Source organism: Monodelphis domestica, chromosome X (genome assembly GCF_027887165.1).
Source record: "Monodelphis domestica isolate mMonDom1 chromosome X, mMonDom1.pri, whole genome shotgun sequence".
NCBI lineage: Eukaryota > Metazoa > Chordata > Mammalia > Didelphimorphia > Didelphidae > Monodelphis > Monodelphis domestica.
In genome coordinates, this window is record NC_077235.1 from 27551366 (window position 1) to 27575340 (window position 23975).

Below are 23975 nucleotides of genomic sequence, written 5' to 3' on the forward strand. Positions count from 1 at the left end.
ATTCTGCAGGATTTCAAATTATAAACAGGTTGCTATTGAGCACCATCAGAGGGAATTTCCACATAAGGGGTTCCCTATACTGATGAAATCTCAGGATTGGACCAAAAAGATTTTTTAATATGACATCTGGTTTGAAATAAGACAGGGAGTAAGATCCCTAAATATTGGGAGAACCTAGAATATTATCTCCAAATAAGCAAAATGTCCTTCTCTCACCCCAGCCTGCCACACAATTTGCAGTTAAGCCACCAAGGCCTTAGGTCATTCAAAGTGAAAAGAGAACTTAGCTAATATCTAGGCCAACCCCCTTATTTTGCTAAGGGGGAAACTGAGGCTCACAAGAGCTAAGTGGCCTGGGAGTAGAATCCAAATCTTCAACCCAGTATACAATTCCAGGACATCACCAATGGACCTCTCTCTTTCTCTCTTGGGCCTCACTTGGGCCTCCTGATGGCAGAGTTTTTTAGGATGTGCTTTTCTCAATATTCAATAGTTTCCATCAATACCAGTTGCTAAAAATGCAAATGTAAATGAAAATCCTAAAAGCCATCTTATGGTATTTTCACGTCCAAATTTCTATCTTAGGCCACCCTGGCAGCTTTTCATTTGATTGCTGCTTACCATCTCGATGTCCAGAGTTCCATTTTTAGATGCGAATTCTCCACAGGCCTCTGTTGCCAGCAGCCAGTACTCAGTTCCAAAAGCAATGAGGAACAGAAGAATGCCAATAACACCAACAATTCCCGCAACCAGGGCACCAATTCCAGTTTTCATGCTCAAACAGGGGGGATTTGCTGCTCCCTATGTCCCACAAGAGAAGCTCCAAAGTGACCAGCTGTCAGAGACTGCACAGTCTTGGGACACGAGGAGGAGGGGCCCTATTTTAAGACTCAGATTAATATCATTTTAGGATTGGTCTGAGTTGTTCGGGGTTGCAAGAGCAGGGCTATTAAAAGAAGATGACCTTGTTCAGCCAAGTCATTGGAGTATTAGCCAAACCATTCCACAAGTATGGTCCAAAGAATTCATTGGGGGAAAAAGGCACTTTGTTTCCCATGTGAAGGCTGGCTCCCACACACCTTTACAATCTGATTGTAGATTAGTCCCTTTTATGCCCACTACATTGTGGTCTCCTAGGTGTGGAAAGCACCTCAGAAAATCCCAAGGTACCTTCAAAGCAGTTTGCGTATCCCTTCAAAATGAGGACTTCCCTGATTTCCCCAAACATTCGCTCTTTCTACCTCCTGAAATTATTTTGTCCTACCTTATTTATCCTGAGGTTTAGGTTTGCAGATCTGGATACCGGTATCAAAATATTTGCCTTGATAGATGGAATCTCACTGAAGGTAGCGCCTGTTTGGGTTTTTCTTTGTATCCTTCTTACCTAGCTCAGGGCCTTTCACATCAAAGATACTTAATAAATGCTTGGTGAACTGAACTGAATTGAATTTAGAACCATTCTTTGAAGTTTGGATATGCAAACATGAGTGGCTTCTTTCATTTCACAAAATCCATTTTGTAAAATTGGCCAAGGAAAGAAATGGCTGCCTGGAAGACTGCCAATGATCATGGCCATTTGTATGTCAACTCCTTGACCAAAGGCACTTTATTATGTGCAGTTTTTAGCTCTGGAGCCCAGCATGTCAGCATCCTGGCCCAGAGTAAACACTTAAATTTTTGCTGAATTATTATTCATATGTTTATCATGAACATATTACAAAATGGGAAGTGGCAGCACCTAGACATGTGCTCACTATGCATATAGGCCTAGTAGACAGACTCTAAGTTTTCTCTTTTCCTTGCAAGGTACTCAGAGTTTAACAATAACAAAATTTACTTTAAAAATCAAAACACTTTCTTTCCTGTCTTTGACATGCCTTACCAGCAGGCCAGTACAGAAACTGAATTCTGTCTAGCTAGATGGGAAGGCTGAAGAACCCAGAAGTAATCAAATCCATCTGAGGAAGTTGAGAGAAGCAGCCACACTAGGAATAATTATGGGAGGACCAGCAGATAATGGGAAAGGATTGGCCAAGTTGAAGGGATGATAAAGTCAGGGGAGATTCACTCCAATAATGATGAAAAAATGGCAGAATGACATCCTGCCAGGAGAGCTATAAATTGGCCCTGCTTTTCTGGAAAGAAAATTGGAATTAGGCTTCCAAAGTCACTAAACCATATACATCCCTTGACCAAGCAATACCTCAACTAGGTCTATACTCCAAAAAGATCAAAAGAAGATGAAAAAGGCCCATATATACAAAGATACTTATGGAAGCTCTTTTTGTAGTGCCAAAGAACTGGAAGCTAAGGGAATGTCCACCAATTGGGGAATAGCTAAACAAATTATGTTATATAATGTAATGGAACACCAGTGTGCCATAAGAAATGAAGAAAGGGCCTGATTCAGAGAAAACTAGGAAAACTTTATGAACTGATGAAGAGTAAAGTGAGCAGAACCAGGAAAATAATTTATACAATATTTATACAGAAAAACAATTTATACAATATACAAAATACAATGTATACAACAATACTAAAAATGGACATCTTTGAAACACTTAAGAACTCTGATTAACAATGACACAAGTAAAACACAGTGGAATTGTGTGTCGGCTGGGGGCAGGGAGGAAGGGAGGAAAAGAGCATGAATCATGTTGGAAAAATATTTGAAATTAATTGATTGATTAATTAATAAATTTCAATTAAAAATAAATATAAATATACAATATATTTAATTATTAATTATATTTATTGTACACAATAAATATAATTAATAATTGATATGCTGTATTAATTATGTATTATATAATAATAAATATTTTAAAATGTATTAAAATATTTAAAATTTTAAAAAGAACTCTGATTAAGTGAAGTCAACAAGCATTTATTAAGCACCTACTATGTTTCTGGCACTGTGCTGCTGTACAGAATACAAGACTCAAAGGAACTCATTATCTAATGGGGGAGACAACATGCAAACAATTATATACAGACCAACTACACATATACATATAGGCTAGATTGGGAATCATCAACAGAGAGAAGGCATGAGCATAAAGTGGGGCAGGGGGGGAGTCAGGATAGGCATTCTATAGAAGGGGAACTTTTAGCAGGGATATGAAGGAAGCCAGGGAAGCCAGGAGGTGGCAATGAGGAGGGAGAGCATTTCAGGCATGGGAAAGAGCCAATGAACATGCTCATAGTCAGGAGATGGCGGGGAGGGGGGTGGTCTTGTGGGAGGAGGCTAGTATCACTAGATTGAAGAATATATGAGAATAATATAGTAGGAGAAGACTAAAAAAGGAAAAGGAGGCTAGGCTATGAAGGACTTTGAATGCCAAAGAGCGGGTTTTGTATTTGATCCTGGAGGTGATAGGCAATCACAGGAATTTATTGGAAGAGAGGGGTGACACGGTCAGATTTACACTTTGGGAAGATCATTAGATAGCAGAATGGAGGATGAGCTGAAATGGGAAGAGCCTTGAGGCTCTCATAGGATGATCATCCACAATTCCATGATGAATATTCATCATCTACTGACAGATCAGTGATAGACTGTGTAGAATGAGACAAACAATTTTGGACACGACCTATATGGGAATTTGTTTTGTTTTAAATTTTTTGTTTTCCAAAGAAATTGGAAGGAGAAAGCCAAAAACAGTTTGTTCGTTGGAAAAATTTAATTACAAAAAGAAATGGGGCAGATTGGAAACTTCTGCGGTGTAAAAATATAAGAGAGTGAGAACACGAGAAGGGAAAACCCTGGGGAACGACATTAGCAAACCAGGATTGAAAGGGCCAAGCAACAAGCGGCTAATTACTGAGCACCAAATAAAGAGACAGCTTGAAGCAGTGGAAAGGCAATTGACCCTGAAGCCAGGAAGATGTTGGTTCAATTACTACCTCTGGCATAAATTGTCTGTGTGGACCTGGCCAGACCATTTAATTTGTAAATGTTCTAGACAAGTAGTTCTTAAAGTGGAGTCTTTGGAGACCCAAAGTGGTCTCCAAGAGCCTCCCAGGAAGTTTGTGAGGTCAAAACTATTTCTATAATAATAAGGCGTTTTAATTTCTAATATGGTAAATATATACCCCATATTAACAAAAGCTCTTTGGAGGGTCCTCGGTAATTTTAAGAGTGTAAAAAGATCCCGAGACCAAAGTTTGAGAACCACCGTTCTATTCAATTCTCAATGATGTTGGCAAAGTTGTAGCGAAGGCACCAGCCTCCACTGGTAGAGAGTTCCTCACCTGAGAGTTCCTTTTACTAAAGAAATCAGAAATCCAGGCCCTATCCCAAATATATCTAAAGCCTGGGGCAGGAGGGGTGCCCATGGGGGGTCAGAACTATAGATCACATTCATATTCTCTGGTTTAACAGCTCTTACAGTCTACTGGGGAAAATGAAACCTACGTACAAAACTGAGGACAAAATCCAGCCACCTCTGATCAGGGGCTGAGCTGAGTTGTACAACACACATAGTTGGTGCAGAAACAGGAATGACATCTCTGGGCTGTAGTGGTAGATGAGAGAAGTCAGAAACTTCATTTATTCATTCCTACAACAAGTATTTGTTGACTATCCATCATTAGGAGCACACAGATGTCCAGAACCAAAAGAGAGCAGCCAGGATGGAGAGGTGACTACTGACTATGCCATAGTTTAGGTTTAGGTTTAACCTGGTGAAGAGAAAACTTATGGGGGACATATAACATATATATATATGTGTGTGTGTGTGTGTGTGTGTGTGTGTGTGTGTGTGTGTGTGTGTGTGTGTGTGTGTGTGTGTGTATGAAAGGCTATCTTTTTTTTAATTTTAAAACCCTCACCTTCCATCTTGGAGTCAATACTGTGTATTGGTTCCAAGGCAGAAGAGTGGTAAGGGCTAGGCAATGGGGGTCAAGTGACTTGCCCAGGGTCACACAGCTGGGAAGTGTCTGAGGCCAGATTTGAACCTAGGACCTCATGTCTTTAGGCCTGATTCTCAATCCACCAAGCCACCCAGCTGCCCCCATGAAAGGCTATCTTGCAAAAAAATACTTTGGCCTTATTCTGATTGTCCCATGAAGACCAGAGGGACAATGGTTGGAGACCATCAGCAAATCCATTGAGGCTTGATGACCGGAAAAACTTTCTAACCTTCAGGGTAATCTGAAAGTAGAGAGAGTAAGCTACATGGTAATGAAAGTTTCCTCACTAGACAGCATCTGGAAAGGGCTGGAGAGCTGCTTGGAGAGGCTGTGATAGAGGGTCCAGATTGCATCTAGATGGATGATTTGACATCTCTTCTAGCTTTGAGAGTCTATGATTTCTTATAAACATGATACAACCAGGAGTAAACATTGACACCTGAGTGGTCCAGACTAAGCACAATAGTGATCCAGATAAGGTAGATCTTGATGGGCTGCACAACACCCCAGAGAAGGAAAGCAATGGACAGAGAGGGCATTCTTCCCCAGTCAGCTGCCCTTAAGGGCTTTTCCCCCCAACTGTTCCACCTGTTCACATCAGCAAAGGAATTCTCCCCTCCCAGAAGCCTGAGGCAGCTGTGAAAGCCACATAAAAAAGAGGCATGGCACAGATCATGATGGCTTGGCAGAGCTTCCCACTAGGGTGTGGCCAAGAGGCCCAAGGAGGAGGGGGGCACGTTTTCTGCCCTTTGTCTAGAAGCTCACCCCTGTCAGCAAGCAGAGAGGAGCCTTCCCTGGACATTGCAGTCTTTGAGAAGAAGCTTCCACTCTAGAGGATTCCCAGTCACCTGGGACCTCACCAGACTCCAAGCTTCATTGGTCTTGAGCCCAACACCTTGACTTTGCCATACACAGGTACACCTATCAATGTGACACAAAGGCCTTGCCTTGAGCAGCTTGGGTTACCAGCTGAGTGTGCTAATCAGTCTTTATAAAAAGAAGCTTCATCAGGGACAATGACAGGGTGACTAAAATAAGATTGTGAGGATTGAGTAGCTGGCAGCCTGTGGAAAATTAACCAGTAAGATCTTATTTCACTATACTTTTAAAGGCCAAGGCCAATTTCAGTGATAAAGTCTGATGGTGACAGCTGAGGTTTCAAACTCTAAATATTTAACAAAAGCTAGGCCTGAACTTAAAGCTCCTCTGGAATGACCTGACTGATTCAGATACTTGCAAGAGGGATAGTTTCCTCTTATCTGATTCAGTACAAAGAGCCCTGGATTTGGAGAATCAGGACTTGGGTTTGAATCCTCGTTCTATCACTTACTAGCTATGTATGTGGCCATAAGAAACTCACAAACCAATCTTTTCTTCAGTTACCTCTTCTGGAAAATGAACAAGCAGACTATATACAGTATATGGACTCTAAGGACACTTCTAGCCCTAAATATATGATCTTATAAAATTAATTTATCAACTACCACTTGTGATAAGGATATGCCAAAGGGCCATTGCCATTTATCTGTCAACATCAGTTGCACATGATGAAGAAGTAAAACACTTCTACTAATAATCTGACAAGACAGTCCAAACTGAGGAAGCGTGTGCCTTGATGCTCAATAATTTCAGTATGTGGTAGCTTCAGTATCCAAGAATGAAAGAAACCTCATGCCTGTCGATCATAATGCTTTCTTTAAGAAGAGGTGAGAGGTATTGGACATGGACAGCACTGAACAATATCCACAAAGTGAAATATATGCTGTCTGGGGGCAGCTGGGTGGCTCGGTGGATTGAGAGTCAGGCCCAGAGACAGAAGGTCCTGGGTTCAAATCTGGCCTCAGACACTTCCCAGCTGTGTGACCCTGGGCAAGTCACTTCACTCCCATTGCCTAGCCCTTACCACTCTTCTGCCTTGGAACCAATACACAATATTGATTCCAAGAGGGAAGGGAAGGGTTTAAATATATATACGCTGTCTTAGCAGAGAAAAAATGATTGGTTATTGATGGGATGGTCATTTGTTGATCAGGTGTCTTTCTTTAACAGGTCTATCTCCTAGTTAAATCAAAAGTAAAAACTCAATATTGGATTAGAAGAAAAGGTAAAGATGAGAAGACACCATGTAGAATTATAATAGCTCTAACACAAATGAGTTAAACAAGCTATTTACTCTAAAAACAAGAAACAGATTAAAGTCAAGACATTGACTGATTTCTCAGAGAAGATTAAGTGACATTGAAGTGACTACAATGAGGAAGCCAGGCAGCCCAGAAACCACTTTAACTAGCAAATGCTTAATCCTCTTGCCAAGAAGAGAGCCATGGCATACTGGGGTCATTCACCAAGAGCTTCTTCTTCTCACCTCTTCATTTCACACCAATCAAATCTCTTCCCTACTATTTCCCCATGTACCTCATTTCACATGAAGAGATAGCACTTCTCCTTACCACAGGTAAGCATTCTACAAAAACACTTGATCCTATTACATTCTATCTTCCCCAACAGATTCCCCAACTTCTATCAATCCCACTCTCTAACTAATCTTCAATTTCTCCCTATCTATTTGATGTTTCTCTGCTGCCAAGAAACAGTCCTGTGTCTTGTCCATCCTTAAACACCCTACTTGAACCATTCATCTCTACTACATATCATCGTATGTCTCTCTTTCCTTTTGTGGTTAAAGTCCTTAAAAAACCATCTACAATTAGTGGCCCTACTTCATGTCCTCTCACTACATTCCATACTCTCTCTATGATATGGCTTCAGACCTCACTCTTCAACTATAACTGCTCTTTCCAGTTATGATTCCTTAATTGGCAAATCTAATTGTCTTTTTTTAAACCCTTACATTCCAACTTGGAATCAATACTATGTAGAAGAGCAGTAAGGGCTAGGCAATGGAGGTGAATCGACTTACCCAGGGTCACACAGCTAGGAAGTGTCTGAGGTCAGATTGGAATCCAGGACCCCCTGTCTCTAGACCTGGCTCTCAATCCACTCACTGAGCCAACCAGCTGCTCCCATTGTCTTTTCTCAGTCCTTATCCTTCTTCATAGAGTTCTCTGTAGCCTGATACTGTTGATCACCCACTTCTCCTGGATGCTCTCTTCTCTCTAGATACCTGTCTGACCACTCTTTCTCAGTTTCCTTTCCTGAGACTTTATCCAGTTCACTCCTAATAACTATGGGCATTCTCTGAACCTCTGTCCTGGAGTTTCCTATCTTCCCTCTAGATATTATTATACTTGGTAAGCTCATCAGTTCCCATGGATTCAATGATCTTCTCTATGCAAATGATTTTCAGATCTATTTATCCAGTCCTAACCTTCTTCTGACTTCTAAAATCCAATCTGCAACTGCCTAATAGATAACTTAAAAATAGATGTCCTCTAAAATCAAACTCATTTACCCCCCAAAGGCCTCTTCTCTTCCTAACTTCCCTATTACAGCCTCCCAGTCACCTAGGCTCACAAAATCATTTGCCAAATCCAGTTGATTCTACTGTAACAGTTAATTTAGTTTCTAGTAATAAAAGTATTATATTTTATGAGGTTTATTAAAGATTATTAGAAATCAAGGATACAAAATAATAACCCATGTGCCTAGGGCTGATTAGCTGATTCACGGCCTACTTACTACATGTTGCAATCTCTGAGTGGAGGAAGAGAGAGAGCCAAAGTAGGTGTTACAGCCAGTTTAAATACAAATTGTGATCTTGCCCAGGTGGGGACTCAGGTGAGATTATAGGGAATTCTGGGAAGTACCAAGGACTTCTGGGGATTGAAGTCTGGGGTTCAAATCTCCATTTTACACTACCTTTATAACATCTTTCATATATGCCCCTTGTCTTCTCTAACACAGTGGCCCGAGACTACAGGCTGTCATCATCTCAAGCCTAGACTATTGTAATACCTCACTTTTTAATCACTCTGCCTCAAGTCTCTCCCCATTCCAGGTTATCTTCCAATCAGCTATGGACATGATCTTCCTAAAATGTAAGTCTGACCACATCACCCTTCCTACTCAGTAACATCCAGTGGATCCCTATTACTTCCAAGATAAAATACAAGCTCTCTGTTAGATTTTAAAATCCTTAATAAGGCTCCTTCCTGCTTTTCTGGTCTTCTCATATCTTACTACCCTCCCACCATGAATTCTTCAATCTGATAACACTGGTCACCTTGCTGTTCAGCCTACAACACACTCCATCTCTCATATGTGCCTTTTCATTGGTTGTCCCCAAGCCAGGGATGCTCTCCCTTCTTTCTTCTGCCTCCTGACTTCCCAGGCTTACTTCAAGTCTTAACTAAAACCCCACCTTCTAACCCCTAGAATGTTAAATAATCCATTTCAGAGATTCCTAATCTTTTTTGTGTCATGGTTCCCTTTGGCAGTTTAGTGAAACCCATGGACTCCTTCTCAGAATCACATTTTAATTTTTTAACCCTTTACCTTCTATCTTAGAATCAATACTATCTATTGGTTCCAAGGCAGGAGAGTGGTAAGGGCTAGGCAAGGGGGTTAAGTGACTTGCCCAGGGTCACACAGTTAGGAAGTATCTGAGACCAGATTTGAATCCAGGACCTCCTACCTCTAAGGCCTGGTTCTCAATCCACTGAGCCACCTACCTATGGCCAAAATCATGTGTTTAAAAATACAAAATGAAAAATATAGATGAGTTCAAAAGAAACCAAATATCTTGAAATACTGGAGTTATTTTAAATATACCAATCTCAGGGCAAGAACATCTAATTAGATGAAGGCCACCAATAAATTGAACAGACTGCCTATGGAAGATTTATGGGAGAACATGGCCAAGAATTACACAGGCTAAAAAGGCATAGCCAGAACGTAATCTGCCCCAATAGCGGGAATCCCTATATTGATAAATTTGAAGGTCCATCAAAGTAGTGAATTAAGGCAATTACCATCTATTTGAAAGTTTCCCCAAATCTCTTTTGGATTCTTTTCTTGACAGGGTATCACAGATAAACTTTCCATAAGAGTCATCCTATAGGGGTTGTATTCTAGGTAGCATCCTCAATTCCTTACTCTTTCTCACCCCCACCATATGAAATTCTTTGCCAAATCCAGTCAATTCTACCTTTATAACATCTCTCAAATGTGCCTCCATGTTCTCCATGAACAGCTTTTGTTTGTGAGACATTTCAGAATTTACAAATCCCTTTTTTCATAATATCAAGAAAAAGGAAGTGAATGGATTCTTAGCCAGTTTTAGAGATGACAAAACCAAAGCTCAGAAAAATCAGTGGCAGAGCAAGAATAGACAGAATGACAAATCTGGACGGGACCTTAAAGGCCAACTGGTCAAGGCCCACACGGGCCGCAGTACAGAAGATATTTGGCCTCTTCTATGTCGACCAGTGAGCATCAGCAAAGCCATGAACACTCTTTGGGCGAATGATACATCTTGGTTCTTACAAACTGCTCTCCTTGTTCCTGCGATCATAAATTTAGAGCTGGAGGTGACCTTTAACATCATTTAGTCTGATCCTCTCATTTTATAGAGGTAGAAACCAAGATCCAACTAAGTTAAGTAACCTGCCCAAGATCACATGGCTAACCTATAACAGAGAAATGACATGACTCCAGGTCCTCTAGCTCTAAACCTAGCACTCTTTCTATTATTTATTGGGATCAGTCCTATAAAGTCTCTTTAGAAACAATTTTAACATTCTGTTAATAAACAACATTTTCTTTTTAGAAACTGAAAGTATGGGGGCAGTTGGGTAACTCAGTGGATTGAGAGACAGGCCCAGAAATGGGAGGTCCTGGGCTCAAATTTGACCTCAGACACTTCCCAGCTGTGTGACCCTGGGCTAGTCACTTAACCCCCATTGCCTAGCCCTTGCCACTCTTCTGCCTTGGAACCAATACACAGTATTGATTCCAAGATGGCAGGTAAGAGTTATTTAAAAAAAAGAAAAAGAAACTGAAAGTAGTTTAGATCCATTTTCTACGTTATCTTCAAAAATATCACCCAGTGATAAAGAATTGTGGGGTAGTCTCAATGGAAGCAAGAGAACTACCTGCAGCTCTTTCGAGCTCTTGGAATAGCCCCAGATAGCAATTAATGTCTACTCCCTCCCCAACAACTGTCTTTGGAGAGAAAGGAGGTTCCTTCCCATCAGCATCTATCTATTCTTCCCCATCCCTCCCCTCTGTAATATTGAGGGGTCAGTAGTTTGATGTCCAGAAGGTTCAAACCATCAGAGTTGTAGAAAGGTAGAATGGACTGCCCGAGGAGGTGAGGGGTCTCTTCCTTGCTGGAAATCTCAAAGCAAGGGGTCTTGAGGAGGTTTAGATGACCTCTGAAGTCCCTCCCAACTCAAAGATTCTGTAATTCTGCCCAGAATATCTGCACCCTGGGTCTCCTAGTGCAAGCTTGAGAAAATGAAAGCCATTTACTTCCATTTGTATGTAGCTGAGCAGCATCCTATTAAACCCAATCTAAGGCATTTCATTTAAATAATAATATTGTCCTTAATTAAAGGAGAAAATTCTGCTCTGTGCTCTCCATCACTTTCTCGCTGAGGGATGTTCACTTCCCAGGCAGCTGTGGTGTGGGCACAGTTCTCTTCATGGGTACCCAGGAGGCTGGCTCTCCTTAACACTGGGAGAGCTCCTGGCTGCCCTTCTGATCATCCAGAGGGAAGAACCAAGGCATCGCTCAACTGTGCAAATGAAAGCAGCTCCAGGCTTACAGTCAGAGAAAAAGCATCGCACAGTGGCGAGGTCAAAACAAAATCTCCCTTTCATTATTCTCACATGTCTAGCAGCAGAGTCAGAAAAGAACTGCTTAAAGGCCATCCTAGTCCCTTCCCCCTATTTTCTAGAAAATGAAACCAAGGCTCAAGGGAAATGATTTGCCCAAGGTCACATAGCTACTTAGTGGTAGTGCAGAGACTAGGATCTGGATGTCAAACCCTGCAATTGTTTACTTCCCCCACCCTGGGCCATAATGCTATGCATTTCATTGGCCCAAATATCATGGACAGCAACAGCTAGTTAATATCATCCTCCTGAAAAGCAAGCTTCTAATGGTGGTGGTGGTCATCAGTATCAAATGAGCCCACACCACACTCAGCAGCATACCATTTAAGGCCAGCAGGCTAAAAGGTGACATGGGATTGGAAGAGGACAGAAATCCCAGTGTTCAAAAATGGGGAGAGAGAGAGAGAGAGAGAGAGAGAGAGAGAGAGAGAGAGAGAGAGAGAGAGAGAGAGAGAGAGAGAGAGAGAGAGAGAGAGAGAGAGAGAGAGAGAGAGAGAGAAGGAGGGAGGGAAAGACAGAGAGACAGACATACTACATGACAGAGAACTTGACTTCAATTACTAGCAAAACTCAAAAACACATCATTTCAGGGAAGCCTTGATTGCATTTAGCACAAGAAGCCATGATTATAAAGAGCTAGTAAGGCTTCACCTAGAACAAGCAATGCAGGTGTAGTTAGGTGGCTCAGAAAATTGAAAGCCAGGCCTAGAAACATGGAGTCCTGGGTTCAAATCTGAACTCAGATATTTCCTAGCTGTGTGATTCTGGGAAAGTCACTTAAGCCCAATTGTTTAGCCCTTACTGCTCTTCTGTCTCAGAACCAATACAGTTTTGATTCTAAGATAGAAGTTAAGGGGTTTTTTAATTTAAAAAGGGCAAGTATTGCCAAACTAACTTCATTTCTCCTTTTGCTTTGCTTTGTTTTTCAGAGAGGACACTAGGTAACTGAAATGTTGTTACTGTTCTATTCAGTCATTTCAATCATATCGAACTCTTTGTGACTCTATCTGGGGTTTTCTTGTTGAAGGTAGTGGAGTGGTTGGTCATTTACTTCTCCAGATCATTTTACAAAGAAGGAAACTGAGGCAAACAGATTCAGTGACTTGCCCAGGGTCACACAGGTAGTAACTGAGGCTGGATTTGAATTCAGGTCTTCCTGACTCTACATTTGGCTCTTTACCTGCTGCACTACCTAGCTGCCCAACTAGAAAGGGAGTGCCATAAATATAGTATACTTAGATTTCAACAAACTTTGTCATGCTCTATTAGAGGATGGTATAGAGAAATGAGAACTACAGTAGAGCAAAGTTAGATCAAGTCAAAATAGAACTAACAAGGATACTCAGAGGAATCATCAGTAGGTTTATGAAGAACCAAGAAAGGTCACCAGTGGAAGGCCTTGGGGATCTGTCCTTGGTTCAGTCTTTTATCAGAGACATACAGAAAGCAATGGGTGGCAAGCTTGTTGAATATATCGATGACACAAAAGGGAAGGGATGGCTAACAATGGCTGATGAGTTAGAATCTAGTTAATAGTCAACAAATATTTATTAAGTGCCTACTATGTGCCAGGCACTCTGCTGAGTGCCATTCTTGCCTTTAAAGAGCTCACAATCTAATAAGGGAAACAATAAGCAAACAAATATATATATAGATATATATGTACAAGATAAATAGGAAATAATTAAGAGAGGGAAGACACTAGAATTAGAAGCATTTAGGTAAGGGTTTCTTAGAAGATGATATTTTAGGTGGGCCTTTGAAGAAGCCAGGGAAGCCAGTAGACAAAGAGGAAGCAAAGCATTCTAGGTATGAGGTATAGTCAGAGAAAATGATCAGAGCAGAGAGATGAAGGGTCTCATTCATAGAATAGCCAGGAGGCCAACATCATTGAATTAAAAGGATGTCGCAGGAAGTTAAGGCAAAGAGACTAGAAATGTAGGAGGAGGTTGGTTATGAAGGGCTTTGAATGCCAAACAGAACATCTTGGATTTGATCTCAGAGGTGATAGGCAGCCACTGGTATTTACTGAGATGGGGTGGGGGTGGAGGGACGGCATAATAAGATCTACGCTTTGAGAAAATCACTTTGGTGACTGAATGGAGGAGGAACTAGAGTGGGAAGAGACTTATGGAGGGCAGACCCACCAGCAGGCTATCGTAATAGTCCAGATGTGAGCTGATGAAGACCTGTGCCAGGGTGACAGCCATGTCAGAAGAGAGAAGGGAACATATTTGAAAGGTGCTACAAAGGCAAAATCAATAGGCTTGGCCACAAAATGGATTTGGGGGGTGAGAGAGTGAGAGATTGAAGAAAGCAATGGTGACTGAGGGATTAGAAAGATGGTGTTGCCTTCTACGATAATATGAAAGGAAAGAGAAGGGGAGGATTTCAAGGGAAAGATAATGAGTTTTGTTTTGGACATAATGAGTATTAGATGTCTACTGGACACCTAGTCCAAGACTCTGAGAGGCAGATAGATATCAGCAGAAAAATTGGGACAGGAAAGCTAGATTGGAGAACCATCACCATAGAGTTGACATTTAAATCTATGGAGGCTGATGAGATCACAGGTACATGATAGGACCTTCACCTGTACATGACTAGACAACAGTTTTTGTGAAAGATATCTGGGAGTTATAGTGGAACACAAGCTTAATATGAAATCAATGGGGTGATAGTCCACCAAAAGAGCTATCAAGCTCTTAGGTGAAATTAACAGAACTATAGTGTTCATTATGAGGAAGATGATCATCCAACTGCACCCTTCTTTGGTCAGACTCTACCTAGAGGACTGTATTCTATTCTGGGTACCACCTTCTAGGAAACTCCACTTCACCCTTATCTCACTTTCTAAGTACTGGGCATGGCAGCTGCCTCCAAGGACTTAAAGTAGATAGCTAGATATACATGTAAATACATCTGTGTACACACACACACACACACACACACACACACACACACACACACACACCTTTTTTCGAGTTGACCTTAAAGACCCTAACTGAATGAGTTCCATTTGGTCAGGTTATCTGTTGAATTTTAATTCAAGATGTGGCCCCAAAGTTCTACCAACTAGCATTTCAATCCCACCCCCCAAATTTCATGTTATTCTTCATGTATTCTCTGTCTCATTCAAACTGGTCCACTAGCTGTTTCTCTGCACAACTTTCCATTTCCTTCCTTTGCACAATTGGTTCCTCAAGCTTAGCATGCCCTCAACTCATCACCTCTTCCTAGGAGGATCCCTAGTTCCCTTTAGATCACATCAGGTGCCACCTCGGTACACAAGACCTTTCCTGACCTTCCCTGTATCTCCTGTAGCACTCTCTCCATCTTGAAATTCCTTTTTACATGTGGTCAGTTCTGCTATAACTTGACAAATGGGTTCCTAAAAATCAGAGCTATGAAAAATTGTGCAATAAAAACTGGAGGACTCATGGGGAAAATGGGGTAAGAGGCCTAACACTCAAAAACTTTGTCAGTGACTCATAAAAAGTTAGGAAGAACCAAGTGAAAATGGTAGCATGGTTTAATCCATGTTAAAGAAATATATAAACACACTATAGGAAATAGAGGCAGTGGTCTCAGGCTGCAGTTGGGTCTGTGCCCAGATTCCCACAAGGACCAGGCTGGCAAAGGGGATGGCTATGGTTGAGGGTGACCACCATTGGCAGCAACTCCAGGAATGGGGATGGAAGGGCAGGGCCAGGCCAAATGTGTGTATGTAGGGCAGGGAGGAGAGATGGATTATGGGGCTTTAGCTTAGTACCCCTCAGTCCCCAACTGCTGCTGTACCAGAAGATATATGTACAATAAATACGATGCTTTACCTTGAAAAAGACTTGAAGTTTGCTTGTGGCAGTGGGCATGGAAAGACAGCGTTCCTGTGAAGGGGTGTTACCCAAGCTTGTCGGATGCCTAATATGGGGAGTCTTAGTAGATGTTTGAGTGCTGTGTGGGGATTTAGGGCTCTCTTCAGCTGGGTGCTGTTTACTGTTTTTTGCTAATGAAATCAAGCATAAGTAAAAGGTAAATTTGCATTCCACTCAAATTGTTCCCTGATCTATCAATCGTGTTGAAACAAATTTCCATTTTCAAAACATGGGCTGGAACAGAACTGACTATATTCTTGATTTTCTTACCTATATGCAGGCCATGTTCCCACAAAAGAATATCAACTTCCTGAAGGCCAGGGACTTTCATTCTCTGCTTCGTCCGGACACCCCTTGGAACAGTGTGTAGGACCAATGGGCTGAAATTGCAAAGAGGCAGATACAGGAAAGAACTTTGGGACAAGTAGAGCTCCAAGCCAAAGAGAGTGCTTTGGGAGGTTGTAGGCTCTCCATGTTTGAGGGTCACCAAGCCAAGACTAGATGACCATGTGATGGAGACATGCCAAAGAGATGCTTGGCCTGGATGACCCTCCCAGGTTCCTTACAAGTGAGAAACTGTTCATAAACAGCCTCAGAGCGAGTCTAAGAAGTTGTTCAAATATGCAAATGCCAAGAAAAGCAGAGGAGCCCAATGCCAAAGATGGTTTGATTTTTCCAGCTACAAGAACAGAGAAAAGGCCCCCGCTTACACATTGGGTGCAGGCTGGAATAGACAGGCCCTACTTTATGCTTCCTTCACATGGGCATCATGAACAATGAAGGGCTTCAAAGAGTAATATTAATTGTTCAACAGTGCAAATAAAATGGCAAATAATGAACTGCAAAATGGCTCTTGAATAGGGCCAGGTGCAATCTCTTCTTCAGCCATTTCAAAGCATTCTAACTGCTCTTCATTTTCTCAGGAACAAATCAATTCTCATCACCTAAGAGATGGAAATCAGGAAGTACCCCTCCTCCCAGCACCCTGGTTTTACAGATGTGAGCTTTTGTTTGCCCGGCAGCCAAAACGCCTCTTTCTGAAAAGCTTTTTAGCAAATGATAAGAACAGCTGAATGTCACAATTCAGTCTCACCATGAGAGTCTTTCTTCTGCTCCAACATGTCATCCTTAAAAGAGTAGTGATAGAGCACTTCCAAGATCCTTCCCTGATGGGAGCCCACTTGGCCTGGAGTCATCAGTGGGGGCTCCTTGCTAGGAACCAAATCACCCATCCAAGCCAGCTTGCTAGTCTTTGCCTACCACTCACTGCTACACTTACCTTGGACCCGGGCCCCAGTTTGCAGGTTCCAAGGTAAGGGTACTAGCTGAGATAAGGAGACAAGAGGGAACAGTCTCCCAATGCTGCTGGCCACAGTTTCCTGGGGCCCCACAAGCCTGTCAGCACTCCAGAGTTTGAACTAAATGGATTGGATTGACCAAGAATGTTCCCTGTCCAAGAAAATACACAGGATTGGAAGAGCTCATTAGGCCACAAGGAAGCTTATAGTTGATTGTCTCAGAGGCTCACAGTCTTCACAGAAAGGGGTGGTTTCAGCTGATAATAATGGCTCTTATTTAGAGGATGCTTTATGGTTTGCAAAACAGTTTACATCCCCATCTATCTAACTACAGCTGCTTCCTTTTCCCTGTCCAAAGCTGATGTATTTATTACCCATCCCCATTTCTGTGTCCCTCTGGGCCACCTTCACTGAACATCTTTGTAGGGAGGGGAGCTCCTCCCCAGGCCCTGGCTGCCGGGGAAGCTGAGCTTGCACCAACATAGGGAGAGTAAGTTTCCTTGAGAGCTCAAGGGTGCCAGTGCATGTCATGTGCACATGGATGTAACTATACCTACTATGTACCAGAACACTAAACTGAGCACCTTATAATCATTACCTCACTAAATCTTCATATCAGCCCTAGGAGGGTAGGTGCTCAGCTATTATTCCTATTTTACAGATGAGAAAACTGAGGCAAACAGAAGATAAACACATAGCTAGTGTCTGAGTTCAAATTTGAACTCAGTTCTTCCTGATTCCAAGCCCAGCACTCTTTTTAGTCTGCCAACCAGCTGCTTCTGACTGAATGCTGGAGTCTGAGAAACCTAGGTTCCCATGTAATATTCCTAAGCTGTGTGACCCTGGACAAATCATTTAAGGCTCTTAGACTCAATTTTGCCACCAGTAAAATGGAGCTAATAATATCACCTACCCCACATGTTGTGGGGCGACCAAATGAAATGATGTAAAGCCCTATCTAAATGTGAGCTATTATTATTATAGCACAGCTTAAATATTCAAGAAATATTCATTTCTGCTTAATGATCTTACAAGTCTTACTGAATATCCATTAATAATACTAATCATGGGAAAAGCAATCAACTTGCTGCCTCTCTTCTTATGGAAATGTTCCCAGAGGACAATAATTAATGAAGGTCTCTAGGACTTTTTCCACAACTCCCAGCCTACTGACGGGCTAAACTAATCCTTACGGCAAAGTCTACACTCTGTTCTCTGACTCCTTGAGCTTGGCTGAGTCCTTTGGATTGACAAGAAATGGAACCAGTACACAATTTCACAGCACTAATGATGGGCAACAGACCAGACTTGAATGCCCTTGGTGCTAATTTAAGCCATTCTAGCATCAAATTGTTTCATCATGAGGAGCAAAACTTGGATGCCAATTCGTCTCTTCCCAGAGAAATTTAAGATGAGTCCACAGACACCAGACTCTTCATGGTTCCACATCATCGAGATGAATCTGGAACACATTATTAGTGAAAAGACTCAAACACATGTGAAGTGCTTTCTGGTTCAGGCTACCAAGCCTAGGACTTTCACTGCAGGCCTTCAGATAGTGAGAGACCAATAGAAAGGGTTGCCAAGTGAGGAAGAATGACCTCACCTCCCCATTGGTGTATTCACTCATCATCTTCACAGTTCTCTTCATACTGTTTCTTACCCAATTCTGGCATCTAGTCCTGGTCCCAGTGAGTTAGCAGCTCAGATGCTCCTTTCATCCATTCCACCACTGTCAAGGGAAGAAGTGAAGGTAGCTTACATTTGCTCTCATTTGCCTTTCTCTCCCACCTTATTTTCACTGAGCACCCTAATATTAAAAGGTCCAGAAAACAGTATCTAGCATAGTGGTTAAATAATAGTAACAGCTAACATTTATATGGTGCCTGCTATATGCCAGGCATTTTACAAAATATCTCATTTGAACCTCACAACAACCCTGGGAGGTAGGTGCTATTACATGATAATTCTCACTCTACACATCCTCTATGGAATATTTATGGAATGACATGGATGAGAATGACCTAGGATGAGGGGTGGATGGACTATGACTCATACTGGTAGATGGGTACCTACACCAAAGAGACCACAGAAACCTCAGTTTCTGAAGTATCTCCCATGTCAACATCTCTGTATCCTGTTCCCAATGGACTACCCCCTTCACCTTTTTTCCTAAGTCTTATGAGCTGTCGGCTTTTCTTTATTTCCTCTTCTCCTGTAGAATAGTTAGTAACTCAATAAGCTTTTATTAAGCTTATCCTATGTGTCAGGCACTGTGCTAAGCATTGAACATACAAAGAAAGTCAAAAGACATTCAGTCCTTGCTCTCAAGCAGCTCACAGCCTATTTGGAGAGAAAACAGATGTACAAATGTACAAAGAAGACATTGACAGGATAAATTAGGGACAGCCTCCAAGGGAAGGCCCAAAGATTAAAGGGGACCAGGAAAGGCTTCTCGAAAAAGGCAGATCTTTCGCTAAATCTTGAAGGAAGCCAGGGAAGTCAGGAAACAGAGATAAGGAGGAGACAGTTGTAGGCAAGAGGGACAGCCAGTGAAAATGCTCTGAGTCAGAAGATGAAAATGTTGAGTTCAAGGAACAACAAAAAAGGTCATAGTCATTGGATTGAAGAATACCTGAAGGGGGGAAGGTGTTAGAAGACTGGAAATACAAGAAGGGACCAGGATATGAATGACTTTAAAAGTCAAATAGTGGCTATTCTTGGATTTTGGAAAAATAAATGTTTAGCAAGATGGGAATCATTTACCAATCAGCTATTTGCATAGTCAGACCACTGACCTGTTAGAGTCCAGAGCAAAATTACACCACCTTAGATGAAAGAAGAAAGATGAGAACATATGGTGGCCAAGTGAAACAGTCCAATCTAACCTTTTTAAACAAGCTCTTGATGCTAAAAAAATGAGAAGTGGATAAAGGAACATATCCATGCAGGCAATCACCATTTCCTAAAAAGGTTTAGCCTATGACAAGGCCAAAATAGTCTAAAAACTATTTCAGACAGTAATAGGTTGATCTTTGCCAGAGATATGATAGCCAAAGATTTTGATTCTGTTTGAGAAAAGATCTTCAAGAAAGAAGCTTGAAACTTTTATATCCAGAGAATGAACTGTTGCAGAAAGATGCCGAAACCCTACACTTCATCAAGAAGATCAAGAATGAACTTTGGATGTGATTGATTGGACTGAACTTTTGATTGAACATTTATTGTAACTGTACACATTTATGCCAAAAGGGACTGCCCCTAATTTGGCTTTCTGTCAATGCGCCTAGCAAACATTGGTTTTGCTTTCTTTTCTTTTCTATTTCCTCTCTCACTATTCTAATTTCTCCTAGAAAATTGAATATTGTGTATATCTTTAGTTAGAAGTGAATTTAGAACTACAAAATGATTATGTTAAATGATCAATGGGGAGACTAGTCTCCCAATGATCATCAGGGGGGATTGTAAACCTCAAAATTTCTTATTCTTATAAATATTGGAAATTTCACCATTGGGAAATTTCATACTTGAAAAATTTCCTATTGATAGTGCTAGATAGGCTAGAGCCTCCATTGGCACAGGGAAATTGATGGACAGTGATTGGTAGATGTGAGAACTGAGGGGAGGCAACTTGGATGGTTTCCTTAAAGATCAGGGGGGTCTGAAGACTCGGTGGTGGTTGAGAAGTTGGTCGGAGTGGTTGGTGTGTGCTCTGAGAAGGTTGCTCTGAAGGAAGCTGAAGGTGGGGGCCTCTGAGACTGTTTCTCCATTTTGGTCACGTGAGTAATAGGGACTGATCTCTTTTCTTTGCCCCAGCTATCTAAGGGCTTGGGCCTTTTGGCCCAGCCTAAACAGAAGGGGTATTTAAGCCCTATTCCCTTCTCTCCCTTTTCTCTCTCTCTATCTCTAATTACTTCCTCCTATTGTAATTAAACTCCATAAAAGATTGACTGCTGACTTAAGTTTTCATTTAGGAATTACATAGCTGAATTCCTTGGCTACCTTAAATTAATATATATCAGTCCTTTAAAGTGATTTTCTTGTCACAGGCAACATCATTTAACCTACTGATTCATTTATAAAAATTTACAGAAGAGAAAGTGAAACATTATTAGTAGTACCCCCTTAATAAGTCAACAAGAAATGGCATAAAAGGGAATTGAGTCTGCAGAAAGCTTGGTACAAGACATGGTTATGTCAGATAATTTTATTGGCATCTGAAGATAAAAATGGAAATACAACAAATATGAAAAATTGAAAAGGTATGTCAATATTTTGATAATAAATAAATCCTTTTCTCCATCAATGACAGAGGAATCACCACATTTGAATCCCAATATTATAATATAGTCCCTGGTGTACTCAATAAGGAAGTTGAAATGGAGGGGGGAAAACATAGGAGCATCTGGGCTGGATCAAAAAAAACCTAGAGGATGTCAGTGCTAGAAGTGATATATTTTGAAAGACACTGGTCAATCAATTATGAAGATATCCAAAAGAGGAAATGATATCAAATGGCTGTAAAAAATAATGAATGGCATTACTACTTTTTTTAATCCTTACCTTCTGTCTTAGAATCAATACTAAGTATCAGTTCCAAGGTAGAAGAGTGGTAAGGTACAGAAAATGAGGGTTAAGTGACTTTCCCAGGATCACATAGCTAGGAAGTGTGTAAGGCTAAATTTGAACCCAGGACCTCCCTTCTCTAGGCCTGAATCTCTATCCAATCAAATGGCTACTTTTTTTTAAAGTAATTAAAAATGGCAGACAGGGTAGTAGCTAGTCAAGGTGAGAGTTTAGTTGTGGGGTTCTCAAAGGAAAAGAGATTAGAGCGTTTGCATAACTGCCTCGTAAGAGTTAGAAGAGGGAGCAGCTGGGTAGCCCAGTGTGTTGAGAGCTAGCCCTAGAGACAGGAGGTCCTAGGTTCAAATCTGACCTCAGATACTTCCCAGCTGTGTGACCCTGGGCAAGTCACTTGACCCCCATTGCCTAGCCCTTACCACTCTTCTGCCTTGGAGCCAATACACAGTATTGACTCCAAGACGGAAGGTAAGGGTTTAAAAATTTTTTTTAAAAAGAGTTAGAAGAAAAATAAAGAAGGATGGCATGTGTTCTAGATCAAACTTTGGTCCAATTACAATTCTCTAACCAAAAGCACCATTTTTTAAGAGGCCCTCCACTCAGCCCCACATTCTCTATCTATGCAGCCCACTCTAAAAGCATACGAGCTGGCTGGAAAGGCTGACATCCCTGGAGGTAAAGCCCCGGGGGAGGCAGTATATATACCATGCCTACACATACTATGCCCATACATACCATGCCTACACATACCATGCCTGACACACAGCTCTGATGAAAAACATTTCCAGGGGCCCATTCCAGCAGCTTTTTCTAATCACACAGTAGAATGACTTTCACATGGTTTCTCTCCTAGACATCTTTGCTAAGCAAAGGCATCAGTGATTAAGAAGCTACAGAATAAAGCCTGAGCCCCCGGATGTTTCTGGTAAGCTCCTTTGAAGACCGAGCAGTGAGGTGTGACGTTAGGAAAGATGGCATCCCAGGCATCTTAATGAAGTGTGCTCTTTGTTTTCTTGAAAACCATGATTTTTTTGAAAGAAGATAAATAATTGTTTTTTGAGGAAGGGATTTCTCCCACTTTGTGGGGAGCAGACTTTTCTTCCCTTCATGGAAATAAATTCCATTGCCTTGTTCAAGATATCATCAATATGGCCCAAGTTACACAGGGTTCTTGATGTGTTTTTTTAATGTTCTACCATATGCTCAAGCTTTTTTTTAAACCCTTACCTTCTGTCTTGGAGTCAATACTGTGTATTGGCTCCAAGGCAGAAGAGTGGTAAGGGCTAGGCAATGGGGGTCAAGTGACTTGCCCAGGGTCACACAGCTGGGAAGTGTCTGAGGCCATATTTGAACCTAAAATGTCCTGTCTCTAGGCCTGGCTCTCAATCCACTGAGCTACCCAGCTGCCCCATGCTCAAGCTTTAAAGAAATCCCCTTCCTTAGCCTTGCTCTGGTCTCAGCTCATTTTCGACTGATTACAGGTTTTTATTATATTATTATTAATTATTAGTAGTATTAATATTACAGGTATATATTATATTATCTATTTTCCAACTCTTCGGTGATTGTTCAGCTCCTCTTTCTCTTCATGCACTCAGAGCAGTTTCCCCTCAGTCTTTTTATTTGGGATCCTGATTATGGTCTGCACAGTCATTCCCTACCACTATAACAAGGAAAAGGAAGGAAGAAGGGGAGAGGAAAGGGGAGAGGGGAGAGACTGAAGCAGGAGAGAGAAACAGAGAAAAAGATAGACAGAGAGACAGTCAGAGACATGGAGAGAAAGTCTGTGGCTTTCCGAGCAGATCTCTCTGAATTTTTCAGAGAATCCAACCATTAAAATAGACTTCCATGAAACCATGGACTCATAACAACTGCACGATGGACAATGCTAGCATGAAACCACGTCTGAAACATTTTTAAAGGATGAAAACCCTGCCAAAAATGCATTCTCCACGCTCCAGCCCAGGCATTTAACAGTTTTCCTCCCAGCTGGAAGGTTTTTCAAGACCACCAACAATGGGTCCTCACAAAGCCACTTAGAACTTTCCGAGGCAGGATTCTGGTTTAGGATTGTGTTAGGGCCACAAACCAGCTGGAAAATGCTTCCCCAAACTCTCAACCAGTTCATAGGTCTTTGCCCCCTCAACGATACATTTATTTTTAATCTCAACCATAACTTTGACAAGGTGAAGTTTGGGGCAGAGTGAATCATTGGAAAATCATGTAAGGAATCAGGAGTGCTTGGCAGATTCGGACACAGAAACAAGCCTGAAACACAGGCAGGGCATCTTGGGAAAGCTAACAATGAAAGAGGTGCCCCTGTTACCCTCATAAAAGCCTTCTCACCTGGTGATGGTTCAGCGTCTCATGGGGAAACACCTCAAAGTGCTGCTTCAAAAGAAAAATGAAAAGGAACATTAAGTCTCATTCGTGAATATTTCCACCACTACCACAACCACCCCCAAATTGAGAAAAACGCCAAGCTGCATAATAAGAAAGAGCTATGTGA

General features: G+C 41.5%; 1 protein-coding gene across 6 annotated transcripts in view; it reads right to left on the minus strand.

Moving 5' to 3' along the window:
• Positions 1 to 23975, minus strand: part of LOC103102905 (sodium/hydrogen exchanger 2-like) — a 163985-nt gene that overhangs the window by 31082 nt on the left and 108928 nt on the right. For 2 of the 6 annotated variants that reach the window (XM_056809542.1, XM_056809541.1), the window contains 3 exons: positions 23813 to 23854; positions 18549 to 18617; positions 15858 to 15967 (listed from right to left, as the gene is read on the minus strand). The gene's annotated coding sequence lies outside the window, so the exon portion shown is untranslated. Of the gene's footprint in view, positions 1 to 15857; positions 15968 to 18548; positions 18618 to 23812; positions 23858 to 23975 lie in introns of all 6 variants that reach the window. The other 4 variants (XM_056809544.1, XM_056809543.1, XM_056809545.1 and 1 more) reach the window with 3 other exon arrangements.